The sequence below is a fragment of the Squalius cephalus genome (genome assembly GCF_949319135.1).
Source record: "Squalius cephalus genome assembly, chromosome: 6".
NCBI lineage: Eukaryota > Metazoa > Chordata > Actinopteri > Cypriniformes > Leuciscidae > Squalius > Squalius cephalus.
This window is the reverse complement of record NC_137127.1, coordinates 31,890,996-31,899,046: the sequence shown is the minus strand read 5'-3', so window position 1 is coordinate 31,899,046 and position 8,051 is coordinate 31,890,996. Positions and strand designations below refer to the sequence as shown.

The 8,051-nt window shown below is 35.7% G+C and overlaps 1 long non-coding RNA gene across 1 annotated transcript; it reads left to right on the top strand.

Moving 5' to 3' along the window:
• Positions 1-895: 895 nt before the first annotated feature.
• Positions 896-1,639, top strand: LOC307160608. The gene is made up of 3 exons (XR_013821571.1): positions 896-988; positions 1,401-1,481; positions 1,570-1,639. It is a non-coding gene; the product is annotated as an uncharacterized lncRNA (long non-coding RNA).
• The last annotated feature ends 6,412 nt before the right edge of the window (positions 1,640-8,051 follow it).

Here is an 8,051-nt window from a genome sequence, read left to right as displayed (position 1 = left end):
ACATGATTATGTACATTTTAATAGTTTAAAAAGAAAATATTTAAGGCACTACATCAACTAACAATATAATTTCAGATTTATAGACTGCAATGTCCACTACTGACAAAAAGGTAAGCTAACATAGTGTCTACATTAGTAGCAAAATATTGTTAAGTCTTCACTTCAGCAGTTCAACAAATGTATTTTTTTAGATTTCTGAAACACTGAAGTCATAACGTCCTCCATATACCCATCACAAGATTCTCTGCTCCACAAAATTCTCTGCTCCATGAACTTTTATAAAGAAGTGCACAAGTGATATAACAGTAAGTTTTATTGAAGTACATTTAAGTTGTTGACATTTATACAAGCACTGATTAATCTACTAATTGTACACTTTCAAGTTTGTACAGAAACTCAATAACTACTGTTGATATTTTGAAGTCCACATATCCCTATACAAATGACGGTAAGCTAACAGACCATGTGTATGTTAGTTGCGAAATGTTTTTAATGTAAAGACTTCACTTATTGCACTTTGTTCAATGAATGTAATGTTTTCAGATTTCTGAAATTCACCAAAGTCCTAACTTTCTCCATATATCCATCACAAGATTATCTGCACCATTAACTTTTATAAAGAATCGTACAACTATTAAGATGGTAGGTTTGATTGAAGAAAATTTAAGTTGTGGACATTTATACAAGCACTGATTAATCTACTAATGGTACACTTTCAGATTTGTGCAGCAACTCAATAACTACTGTTGTTATTTTGAAGTCCACAAACCCCTATACAAATGTCAAATGTCCCCATATACAAACTAACAGACCATGTCTATGTTAGTTGCAAAATGTTTAATGCGAAGACTTCACTTATTGCACTTTGTTGAATGAATGTAATATTTGCAGATTTCTGAAATTCACTGAAGTCATAATTTCCCATATACCCATCACAAGATTATCTGCTCCATGAACTCCTATAAAGAAGTCCACAGCTGATAAAAAGGTATATTTCATTGTATGTCTGCATAATTTAAATTGAAACGCTTTCATTCAAACCCTGATTAATCTACTATTGGTACACTTTCAGATTTGTGCAACAACTCAATAACCACTGTTGATATTCTGAGGTCCATAAACTCTTATACAAATTTTCACTACTGACAAAAAGGTAAGCTAACAAAAACATTGCCATTAAGAAGAAAATGTTTGTTAACCCTTTACTTTCACCAAGCAGTTTGTTCAATGCTTGTCATCTTTGCAGATAACTTCCTCCATATACCCATCTCAAGATTATCTGCTTCATTAACTTTTATAAAGAAGTTCACAACTGATAAAACGGTACATTTTATTGAAGTAAATTTAAGTTGTTGACTTTTATACAAGCACTGATTAATCTACTAATGGTACACTTTCAGATTTGTGCAGCAACTCAATAACCACTGTTGATATTCTGAAGTCCACAAACCCTTGTACAAATGTCCACTACCAACAAAAATGTAAGTTAACATACAATGTCTATGTTAGCTGCAAAATATTTTATGTGAAGACTTCACTTGGAGCATTTAATGAATGTAATATTTTCAGATTTCTGAAACACACTGAAGTCATAACTTCCTCCATGTACTCATCACAAGATTTTCTGATCCATGAACTCCTATAAAGAAGCCCACAGCTGATAAAAAAGGTATATTTCATTGCATGTCTGCAAAATTGAAATTGAAACGCTTTCATTCAAGCCCTAGTTAATCTACTTTCAGATTTGTGCAACAACTCAAAAACCACTGTTGATATTCTGAGGTCCATAAACTCCATAAACAATTTTTCACTACTGAAAAAAGGTAAGCTAACAGACATTTTCTACATTGATGGCTATGTTTTTTGTGTAAACCTTTTACTTTCACCAAGCAGTTTGTTAAACGCATGTAAACTTTGCAGATATCTGAAACGCACAAGTCATAACTTCCTCCCATATACCAATCGCAAGATTTTCTACTGCATGAACTTCTGTAAATTATACAACTGATTAAAAAAGGTAATATACAATGAATATATTCAAACGTGTTACTGAAAACATATAATTTTGTGATTTTTGATAACTTTATTGCTTTTCCCCTCTAGCAATAGTGACAACAACAGTCTTGTCAACTATCAATTCAGAAAATGTTCTGAAAGAACTTTAAACGTATGCAGGCAGTCAATTAATTTATTTTACTACTGAATACATCTCCACAGTAACAATGTTGAATGGATGGCTTGTATTATATTTGGCCTATGTACAGTTACTTAATATGTGCCAGCCAAAAGAGGATGGCCTGCCCCGGCTGAGTCTGGTTCCTCCCAAGGTTTCTTCCTTTACCACTCTGCTGATTATGCTCCACCTTTTGATCCAAGATGTTCCACCCTACTATTATGCTCCACCCTTTGATCCAAGATGTTCCACCCTACTAAGGGAGTTTTTCTTGCCACTGTCGCCTTTTGGCTTGCTCACTGGGGTATTAAGGCACATGTTCAAGATAAATATGTAATAAAGATTCTTTTTAATAAAATGATTGAAATATACTTTGTCTCTGTAGCCATTTACTTCACTTTACTGTCAGTGATTTTCTACTTGTACTAAATGGATATAGACTATATTTAGTATATGAATTGATTCTACACAAACTTGGTGTCTTTTACAAAAAGTGCATCATAAAACAGCTTAGTGGATAGAGCATTTACATAATTTTCATTTAATTTGTAGTATGCTATTATTTAACAGTTGTTTTTATTGTTTTGAAATACTAAAATTAGTAAGTGTCTTCAGGACAATAGTTAAAACGTTGTCCAACCTGAATGTTAATTTTAACTTTAACAATACTTAAAGCTTTAAACCAAACAAATGCATGTATAATAGTTTATGTAGTTAACTTAATTTATAAAAGCCAGCTTAATTAAAAAAAAATAGGTTTACTTAGACCATGACAACATCAAATCACACCCTTCTACTCTCTAGCTCACTACACACAATGCATAAAAGGAAATTGACATGAGAATGAACACATAAAGGCAAAAAGTATTAATATGAAGAAAATGCTTACATTGCAAGAATAGTAGATTGTCAAGGACTGCTATAGAAATCATTTTTGATCACAAAACTTTCTGAATACTCAAGACTTCAGGTGAGACTCAACATAGAATAAACAATGTTTCTAATCCCAGAAGAAAGATTAAAAAAATACTTAACTGGAAAATACAGAAACCATTTTATGAAGTTGGACAGGACTCGAACTCACAACCTCTGGGTGATGTGACTGTTACTCATCTAGTAGTACCATTGGGAAAACAGTTTTTTTTTTACATTTTTACCAAGATGCCAAAGTTCAATAAATCAAGTCAAGCGTTAATCTTTATATGAATGTGCCACATATCATATTCTAATGAGTTACTTTTCAGAAAGACACTATGTCTGTAACACAATGGTTTGGGCTCATGGCACATGGTTTAGCATTTTACGCTTAAGCTGCAGAGGAGAGGCTTCAGATTAAGAATGAGCACACAATAAGCACACAAAAGAATTACTTAGCATCTCAACCAGTTAAGCATGCTAAGATATCTTAATGCTAATGTAACTTATGGTTAGCCAATGTGGAGCCAGAAGAGCAAAAAGAGCAGAAATAGAATGTACATGAAGAACAGATAGGTTCAGAAGTACTTATGGATGAAATCAAAACAAGCAGCATTAGCGCAATAGATTAGAAAAATGCCTGAACAAAACAGGAATCAACACAATTTTTATACTCATCCAACACAGGGTTCGAACCTACAACCAGAACGGCTCAGGATTAGAAGCACATGGTTTAGCAGACTGCACCACTCAGAGGATGTACAATCACAAACTTCAGATGAGAGGCTTCAGTGTAAGAATGAGCACACAAAAGCAAGTTAACCAGATTAGCATGCTAAGCTATCTTAATGCTGATGTAGCTTATGGCTTATGATGACGTGGTACATCCAATCCTGGCAAAAAAGATATCCTCGGATTCGACATGACGCAAGGAATCGATAGAGACCAATTTTATGATTTTGTGACAAACTGTTCACAAGTTACAGCCTCTGAACCAATTATGGGTCGACCTCGTTAAGTTTGCGACATCATAACTTTTTTTTTCCAGTAGAGCAAAAAAATCGGGGACAGTACTTTTATGCGGCTCAGTCCGAAGATCATTTGAGTACATATTTGGACAAAATTAGACCAATTTTGAAGGAGGAGTAGCGAAAAAACTGTTTTACATTCGCTCCAATATGGCGGCCAGTCACATTGTTGAAAAATAACATATGAGATATCGTTGAAATCGGCATAAGCCAAGGAATATATTGACATAAAGAAATCAAATTTCAAGCAATGTTGGCAAAAGTTATAAGTGTTTTTTCAAAAAACAATGATATCTCTGGAACACTAGGTGGCGCTGTGATCAAACTTCTCATGTACCTTCGGGCCATGCAAATGACGATCCATACCAAATTTGGTGAAGAAATTTCAAATATTTTAAAAGATATTGCAAATTATGTCAAAATTCAAAATGGCGGACACGTGGTACATCCCATCATGGCAAAATCGATATCCACGGATTCGTCATGACCCAAGGAATCGATAGACACCAAGTTTATAATTTTCTGACAATCCGTTCACAAGTTATTGGCCAAAATATGCATTGTCTATATCTCATGACCCATAGGTGGCGCTGTTCCCAACTTTTGCATGGACTCTCAGATCAAGCTTGCGAAGAAGCGTACCAATTTTCGTTTCGATTGTTCAAAGTTTGGCCGAGATACAGCCGCTGAAACAATTTTAGGTCGACCTTGATAACTTTGCGACGTCATAACTTTTGATCAGAGAAGAATAAAAAAAATCGGGGACAGTACTTTTATGCGGCTCAGTCCGAAGATCATTTGAGTACATGTTTGGACAAAATTAGACCAATTTTGAAGGAGGAGTAGCAAAAAAACTGCATACTGTACTTTTCAAAATGGCCACTACTGTAATGGGCGGAGTCTTAATGTAAGATATTGGTTCTAATCAGCATGATGAGATGAATCAGGTGTACTAAGTTTCATTTTTCTAGATCAAAGGGTTCAAAAGTTATAACCATTTCAATGTTGAATTTTTGAACTGCTGGTGGCGCTATAGAGTTGGACCTAGAGACTCAAAAATTGCTACAATTACTTTTCATTACCATCACTACAAGTGTGCCAAATTTCATCATTTTCCTATGTATGGTTCATAGGGCTGCCATAGACTTCAAGAGGAGGAAGAAGAATAATAATAATAATAATAATAAGAAAACTAACAGATACAATAGGTGCCATAGCCCCTTCGGGGCTTGGCCCCTAATAAAAATCAGTACAATTACAATAGGGTTTCAGCACTTCGTGCTTGAACCCCTAATAATAAAAATCAGCACAATTACAATAGGGTTTCAGCACTTCGTGCTTGAACCCCTAATAAAAATCAGCACAATTACAATAGGGTTTCAGCACTTCGTGCTTGAACCCCTAATAATTAAAGCTGCAAGCAGCATTTATCGGGGTTCAAGCATTTAAGGCCTTTAAGCACATAAGCATTTAAGACATTAAGTTTTATTTGGAAAGCTTTTAACCACTGAAATAATAGATGGAAAAGACCATTTACAGCCAAAACAGGCAATTTACCATAGGAAATATATGGTTTTCAAAGCTTTTTGACAGTTATAGCGCCAGCTATTGTCCGATCTCCATGAAATTTTGCACGCTTGTTTACAATGTTATGGCACATATGCTCACCAATTTTTGTGAAGTTCTGAGTTTTCGTTTAGGATTTATAGGCTTTTGAGTGCATTTTGCCACGCCCATTTTCTTTATGACCCAATTATAGTCATACGAAAAATTCAAAAGTTCAACTTTTTTTCGATAATTATTGATCAGGAGAGTCCAGAGAATTGTCCTAGACTGGTCTGGTTCCGATCGGGCGAAAAACCAGGGACTAGTTCGCAAAAGTAGGTTTTTAACATATTCGCAAATAATTAATGAACGATTTGATTGACAGCAATGGTTCTTGAGGCAATGTTGTTCAGCATGAGCAGATCTATCAAATGATATGCATTTTGTGACAATAAGTGTAACACCACGTGATTACAGAGCCGTAAAACTCGTTAGCGCCAACTAGTGGCCGATTTCTTTCAAAATTCTTACAGACCTCTAGGGCTATGAGTTGAACATGCCCATCGAGTTTCGTTCCGATCGGCCTCCGTTAACCTTGTCTAATAGGTGCTCAAACTTCATTGGCCGATGGCGGCCATGTTTTTTGAGATACACCAATGTCCTCATAGACATACATGACACCTTGGGCCAAGACACTGCATACCAATTTTCAAGTCAATCGGACTAACGGTCAGGTGGTTAAAGCCTGTTTTATGATTTTTTCATGTTATAGCGCCACCATGTGGCCAATCGCCGCGATTTTTTTACTGTGACCTCAGATTGACCTCTTACACATGTGTACCGAGTTTGGTGAAGATACCTCATTTACTTCTGGAGTTATAGCCATTTTAGTAAAATAGGCCCCTCCCACAACGTACGTTTTGGCGCCCCTTAGCGTTCGTGAATCGAAATTTCAACTTTTTTTCGATAATTATTGATATTCAGACTCCAGAGAACATTTCTGTACTGGTTTGGTTCCGATCGGGCGAAAAACCTAGGACTAGTTCGCAAAAGTAGGTTTTTGGCAAAATTCAAAATGGCGGAAAATCTATCATGGCGGAAATGAAATCGGAGATATACGTTTTGTTCGTCAGGCATCCAGCTTTCCAATGATATAAGACACTTGAGTCTACGACATACGGTCTAGGAGTTCTGAGCAGTTTCGCGCTTTTGGTCGCTGTAGCGCCACCTATGGGCCGATTTGGCTAAGTCCGTGTATCTGAGTAGCGAGCAATACTACTACCATTTGACCAAGTATCACGTCTCTAGGCCTTACGGTTTTGGCTGCACGATGCGTTTTAGGGAAGAATAATAATAATAATAAAAATCAGGGCAATTACAATAGGGTTTCAGCACTTCGTGCTTGAACCCCTAATTAAAGCTGCAAGCAGCATTTATCGGGGTTCAAGCAGTTAAGGCCTTTAAGGCATTTAAGCACAAAAGCATCAAAAGTTATTAAGATTTATTTAGCAAGCATGTAACCACTGACATAATAGATGGAAAAGACCATTTACAGCCAATACAGGCAGTTTACCATGGGATATATATGGTTTTAAAGCTTTTTAACAGTTATAGCGCCACCTATGGTCCGATCTCCATAAAATTGTTTACTGTGACCTCAAATTGAACCCATACACATGTGTACTGAGTTTGGTGAAGATATCTCATTTACTTCTTGAGTTATAGCCATTTGAGTAAAATAGGCTCCTCCCACAACGATTTGCCACATTCTAGAATTATTTAATATGATTCTAGCATGATTTACTATCATATACCATGTTCCAGAATGATTTATTAGGATTCTAGCATGATTTACCTTGATACACCTCATTTCAGTATTATTTACTATGATTTACAATGTTTCTAGCATGATTAACCACATTACTAGCAATTATGTCAAGTGTCAGTGCAAATGAGGTGATGAACACTGACAAAATATTATTGTGTTATAATAGTTAGTTATATACGTGATTTTTAGTGTGTGTCCAAGTATGAATGCAAAAGCACATGTAAAATATTTCATTATTAAGTAGAATGGCCAGCAGAGGGCACTAGAAGACCACTTATTGGCTCACTTTCACTTTAAACCAGTTTTCTGCACTAAAGCAAACCAGTTTTTCCATGTTAACTCAATGCATGCTTACACACACACACACACACACACACACACACACACACACACACACACACACACACACACACACATACACACACAGCATAGTTAACCATGGTTTACCATGATATACCACGTTCTAGTATTATTTACCAGGAGATAAACGACAATCTAGTATTATTTACTTTGATTTACCATGTTTCTAGCCTGATTTATCACATTACTAGCAATTATTTGA